The sequence below is a fragment of the Teleopsis dalmanni genome, chromosome X (genome assembly GCF_002237135.1).
Source record: "Teleopsis dalmanni isolate 2A chromosome X, ASM223713v2, whole genome shotgun sequence".
Lineage (NCBI taxonomy): Eukaryota > Metazoa > Arthropoda > Insecta > Diptera > Diopsidae > Teleopsis > Teleopsis dalmanni.
In genome coordinates, this window is record NC_051848.1 from 101460147 (window position 1) to 101466946 (window position 6800).

Genomic DNA, 6800 nt, shown 5'->3' on the forward strand with positions numbered 1-6800 from the left:
ATACTCTATTACTACAGTTAATAGTTATGTATATAGTGCAAATATTCTATTAATACAGTTAATAGTTACGTGTTATACATAATGTGCTGTGTAAGTTTACGTTTTTTAATCATCAATGCTTTCTTTATCTTTACAAGTAATGAATATGGAGTATGGAACATGAATAATGTCTCCGATTGGAGTTTGTTATTGTGCTAATATAATCGTTGGTCTCATCTTACTGGTACAGTGGGTACACAGTAATAGCACTTAAAAATATTTAATTATCATCTAAATTAAATTTAACTAACGAAGAACAAGAAACGTATACTCTATTAATACAGTTAATAGCTATGTATATAGTGCAAATACTCTATTACTACAGTTAATAGTTATGTGTTATACATAATGTGCTGTGTAAGTTCCCGTTTTTTAATCATCAACGCTTTTTTTATCTTTATAAGTAATGAATATGGAGTATGGAACATGAATAATGTCTCCGATTGGAGTTTATTATTCTGCTAATATAATCTATAAAGGATATCCTAGAAATCAATGATCGCATCTTACGGATACAGTGGGTGCACGGAGCGGTTAATATTATTTAGTTATCATCCAAATTAAATTTAACTAACGAAGAACAAGAAACATATACTCTATCACTACAGTTAATAGTTATGTATATAGTGCAAATACTCCATTACTACAGTTAATAGTTATGTGTTATACATAATGTGCTGTGTAAGTTCACGTTTTTTAATCATCAATGCTTTCTTTATCCTTATAAGTAATGAATATGGAGTATGGAACATGAATAATGTCTCCGATTGGAGTTTATTATTCTGCTAATATAATCTATAAAAGATATCCTAGAAATCAATGATCGCATCTTACGGGTACAGTGGGTGCACAGAGTCGTTAATATTATTTAGTTATCATCTAAATTAATTTTCACTAACAAAGAACAAGAAACAAATACTCTATTAATACAGTTAATAGTTATGTGTTATACACAATGTGCTGTGTAAGTTCCCGTTTTATAATCATCAACGCTTTCTTTATCTTTATAAGTAATGAATATGGAGTATGGAACATGAATAATGTCTCCGATTGGAGTTTATTATTCTGCTAATATAATCTATAAAAGATATCCTAGAAATCAATGATCGCATCTTACGGATACAGTGGGTGAACGCAGCGGTTAATATTATTTAGTTATCATCTAAATTAAATTTAACTAACGAAGAACAAGAAACATATACTCTATTACTTTAGTTAATAGTTATGTATATTGTGCAAATGCTCTAGTAATACAGTTAGTAGTTATGTGTTATGTATAATGTGCTGTGTTAGTTCACGTTTTAATCTTCAATGCTTGCTATATTTTTATAAGTAATGCATATGGAGTATGGAACATGAATAATATCTCCGATTCGAGATTATTATTCTGCTAATATAATCTATAAATAATATATAATCTTTAATAGATATCGTAGTAATCAATGATCGCATCTTACGGGTACATTGGGTGCACAGTAATAGCACTTAATAATATTTAAATATCATCCAAATTAAATTTATTTAACGAAAAACTAGAAACAAATACTCTATTACTACCGTTAATAGTTATGTATATAGTGCAAATGCTCTATTAATACAGTTAGTAGTTATGTGTTATGCATAATGTGCTGTGTTAGTTCACGTTTTAATCTTCAATGCTTGCTTTATTTTTATAAGTAATGCGTATGGAGTATGGAATATGAATAATATCTCCGATTCGAGTTTGTTATTCTGCTAATATAATCTATAAAAGATATCGTAGTAATCAATGATCGCATCTTATGGGTACAGTGGGTGTACAAAGCACTTAATAATAATTAATTATCATCTAAATTAAATTTTACTAACGAAAACTAGAAACATATACTCTATTAATACAGTTAATAGTTATGTATATTGTGCAAATACTCTATTACTACAGTTAATAGTTATGTGTTATGCATAATGTGCTGTGTTAGTTCACGTTTTAATATTCAATGCTTTCTTTATTTTTATAAGTAATGAATATGGAGTATGGAACATGAATAAGGTCTCCGATTGGAATTTATTGTTCTGATAATATAATCTACAAAAAATATCCTTACGGGTACAGTGGGTGCACAGAGCAGTTATTTTTATTTAGTTATCATCCAAGTTGAATTTAACTAACGAAGAACAAGAAACATATACTCTATTAATACAGTTAATAGTTATGTATATTGTGCAAATGCTCTATTAATACAGTTAGTAGTTATGTGTTATGCATAATGTGCTGTGTTAGTTCACGTTTTAATCTTCAATGCTTGCTATATTTTTATAAGTAATGCATATGGAGTATGGAACATGAATAATATCTCCGATTCGAGATTATTATTCTGCTAATATAATCTATAAATAATATATAATCTTTAATAGATATCGTAGTAATCAATGATCGCATCTTACGGGTACATTGGGTGCACAGTAATAGCACTTAATAATATTTAAATATCATCCAAATTAAATTTATTTAACGAAAAACTAGAAACAAATACTCTATTACTACAGTTAATAGTTATGTATATAGTGAAAATACTCTATTAATACAGTTAGTAGTTATGTGTTATGCATAATGTGCTGTGTTAGTTCACGTTTTAATCTTCACTGCTTTCTTTATTTTTATAAGTAATGAATATGGAGTATGGAACATGAATAATGTCTCCGATTGGAGTTTTTTATTCTGCTAATATAATCTATAAAGGTTATCATAGAAATCAGGGGTCGCATCTTGCGGGTACATTGGGTGCACAGTAATAGCACTTAATAATATTTAAATATCATCTAAATTAAATTTTACTAACGAAAACTAGAAACAAATACTCTATTACTACAGTTAATAGTTATGTATATAGTGCAAATGCTCTATTAATAACAGTTAGTAGTTATGTGTTATGCATAATGTGCTGTGTTAGTTCACGTTTTAATCTTCAATGTTTGCTTTATATTTACAAGTAATGCATATGGAGTATGGAACATGAATAATATCTCCGATTCGAGTTTGTTATTCTGCTAATATAATCTATAAAATATATATAATCTTTAAAAGATATCGTAGTAATCAATGATCGCATCTTACGGGTACATTGGGTGCACAGTAATAGCACTTAATAATATCTAAATACCATCCAAATTAAATTTATTTAACGAAAAACTAGAAACAAATACTCTATTAATACAGTTAATAGTTATGTATATAGTGCAAATGCTCTATTAATACAGTTAGTAGTTATGTGTTATGCATAATGTGCTGTGTTAGTTCACGTTTTAATCTTCAATGCTTGCTTTATTTTTATAAGTAATGCGTATGGAGTATGGAATATGAATAATATCTCCGATTCGAGTTTGTTATTCTGCTAATATAATCTATAAAAGATATCGTAGTAATCAATGATCGCATCTTATGGGTACAGTGGGTGTACAAAGCACTTAATAATAATTAATTATCATCTAAATTAAATTTTACTAACGAAAACTAGAAACATATACTCTATTAATACAGTTAATAGTTATGTATATTGTGCAAATACTCTATTAATACAGTTAATAGTTATGTGTTATGCATAATGTGCTGTGTTAGTTCACGTTTTAATCTTCAATGTTTGCTTTATATTTACAAGTAATGCATATGGAGTATGGAACATGAATAATATCTCCGATTCGAGTTTGTTATTCTGCTAATATAATCTATAAAATATATATAATCTTTAAAAGATATCGTAGTAATCAATGATCGCATCTTACGGGTACATTGGGTGCACAGTAATAGCACTTAATAATATTTAAATATCATCCAAATTAAATTTATTTAACGAAAAACTAGAAACAAATACTCTATTAATACAGTTAATAGTTATGTATATAGTGCAAATGCTCTATTAATACAGTTAGTAGTTATGTGTTATGCATAATGTGCTGTGTTAGTTCACGTTTTAATCTTCAATGCTTGCTTTATTTTTATAAGTAATGCGTATGGAGTATGGAACATGAATAATATCTCCGATTCGTGTTTGTTATTCTGATAATATAATCTATAAAGGTTGTCTTAAAAATCAAGGGTCGCATCTTACGGGTACAGTGGGTACACAGTAGTAGCACTTAATAATATTTAAATATCATCTAATTTAAATTTTACTAACGAAAACTAGAAACATATACTCTATTAATACAGTTAATAGTTATGTATATTGTGCAAATACTCTATTACTACAGTTAATAGTTATGTGTTATGCATAATGTGCTGTGTTAGTTCACGTTTTAATCTTCAATGCTTTCTTTATTTTTATAAGTAATGCATATGGAGTATGGAATATGAATAATATCTCCGATTCGAGTTTGTTATTCTGATAATATAATCTATAAAGGTTATCTTAGAAATCAAGGGTCGCATCTTGCGGGTACAGTGGGTACACAGTAGTAGCTCTTAATAATATTTAATTATCATCTAAATTAAATTTTGCTAACAAAAACTAGAAACATATACTCTATTAATACAGTTAATAGTTATGTATATTGTGCAAATACTCTATTACTACAGTTAATAGTTATGTGTTATGCATAATGTGCTGTGTTAGTTCACGTTTTACTCTTCAATGCCTTCTTTATTTTTATAAGTAATGAATATGGAGTATGGAACATGAATAATATCTCCGATTCGAGTTTGTTATTCTGCTAATATAATCTATAAAGGTTATCATAGAAATCAAGGGTCGCATCTTACGGGTACAGTGGGTGCACAGTAATAGCACTTAATAATATTTAATTATCATCTAAATTAAATTTTACTAACGAAAACTAGAAACATATACTCTATTAATACAGTTAATAGTTATGTGTTATGCATAATGTGCTGTGTTAGTTCACGTTTTAATCTTCAATGCTTGCTTTATTTTTATAAGTGATGAATATAGAGTATGGAACATGAATAATATCTCCGATTCGAGTTTGTTATTCTGCTAATATAATCTATAAAAGATATCATAGAAATCAAGGGTCGCATCTTGCGGGTACAGTGGGTGCACAGTAATAGCACTTAATAATATTTAAATATCATCTAAATTAAATTTAACTAACGAAAACTAGAAACATATACTCTATTAATACAGGTAATAGTTATGTATATTGTGCAAATACTCTATTAATACAGTTAATAGTTATATGTTATGCATAATGTGCTGTGTTAGTTCACGTTTTAATCTTCAATGCTTTCTTTATTTTTATAAGTAATGAATATAGAGTATGGAACATGAATAATATCTCCGATTGGAGTTTGTTATTCTGCTAATATAATCTATAAAAGATATCATAGAAATCAAGGGTCGCATCTCGCGGGTACAGTGGGTGCACAGTAATAGCACTTAATAATATTTAAATATCATCTAAATTAAATTTAACTAACGAAAACTAGAAACATATACTCTATTAATACAGGTAATAGTTATGTGTTATGCATAATGTGCTGTGTTAGTTCACGTTTTAATCTTCAATGCTTGCTTTATTTTTATAAGTAATGAATATGGAGTAGGGACATCAATAATATCTCCGATTGGAGTTTATTATTCTGCTAATATAATCTATAAAAGATATCATAGAAATCAAGGGTCGCATCTTGCGGGTACAGTGGGTGCACAGTAATGGCACTTAATAATATATAAATATCATCTAAATTAAATTTTACTAACGAAAACTAGAAACATATACTCTATTCATACAGGTAATAGTTATGTATATTGTGCAAATACTCTATTACTACAGTTAATAGTTATGTGTTATGCATAATGTGCTGTGTTAGTTCACGTTTTAATCTTCAATGCTTTCTTTATTTTTATAAGTAATGAATATAGAGTATGGAACATGAATAATATCTCCGATTCGAGTTTGTTATTCTGCTAATATAATCTATAAAGGATATCATAGAAATCAAGGGTCGCATCTTACGGGTACAGTGGGTGCACAGTAATAGCACTTAATAATATTTAAATATCATCTAAATTAAATTTTACTAACGAAAACTAGAAACATATACTCTATTAATATAGTTAATAGTTATGTATATTGTGCAAATTCTCTATTACTACAGTTAATAGTTATGTGTTATGCATAATGTGCTGTGTTAGTTCACGTTTTAATCTTCAATGCTTTCTTTATTTTTATAAGTAATGAATATGGAGTAGGGACCTTAATAATATCTCCGATTGGAGTTTATTATTCTGCTAATATAATCTATAAAAGATATCATAGAAATCAAGGGTCGCATCTTGCGGGTACAGTGGGTGCACAGTAATAGCACTTAATAATATTTAATTATCATAGAAACATATACTCTATTAATACAGGTCATAGTTATGTATATTGTGCAAATTCTCTATTACTACAGTTAATAGTTATGTGTTATGCATAATGTGCTGTGTTAGTTCACGTTTTAATCTTCAATGCTTGCTTTATTTTTATATGTAATGAATATGGAGTAGGGACCTTAACAATATCTCCGATTGGAGTTTATTATTCTGCTAATATAATCTATAAAAGATATCATAGAAATCAAAGGTCGCATCTTGCGGGTACAGTGGGTGCACAGTAATAGCACTTAATAATATTTAATTATCATCTAAATTAAATTTAACTAACGAAAACTAGAAATATATACTCTATTCATACAGGTAATAGTTATGTATATTGTGCAAATACTCTATTACTACAGTTAATAGTTATGTGTTATGCATAATGTGCTGTGTTAATTCACGGTT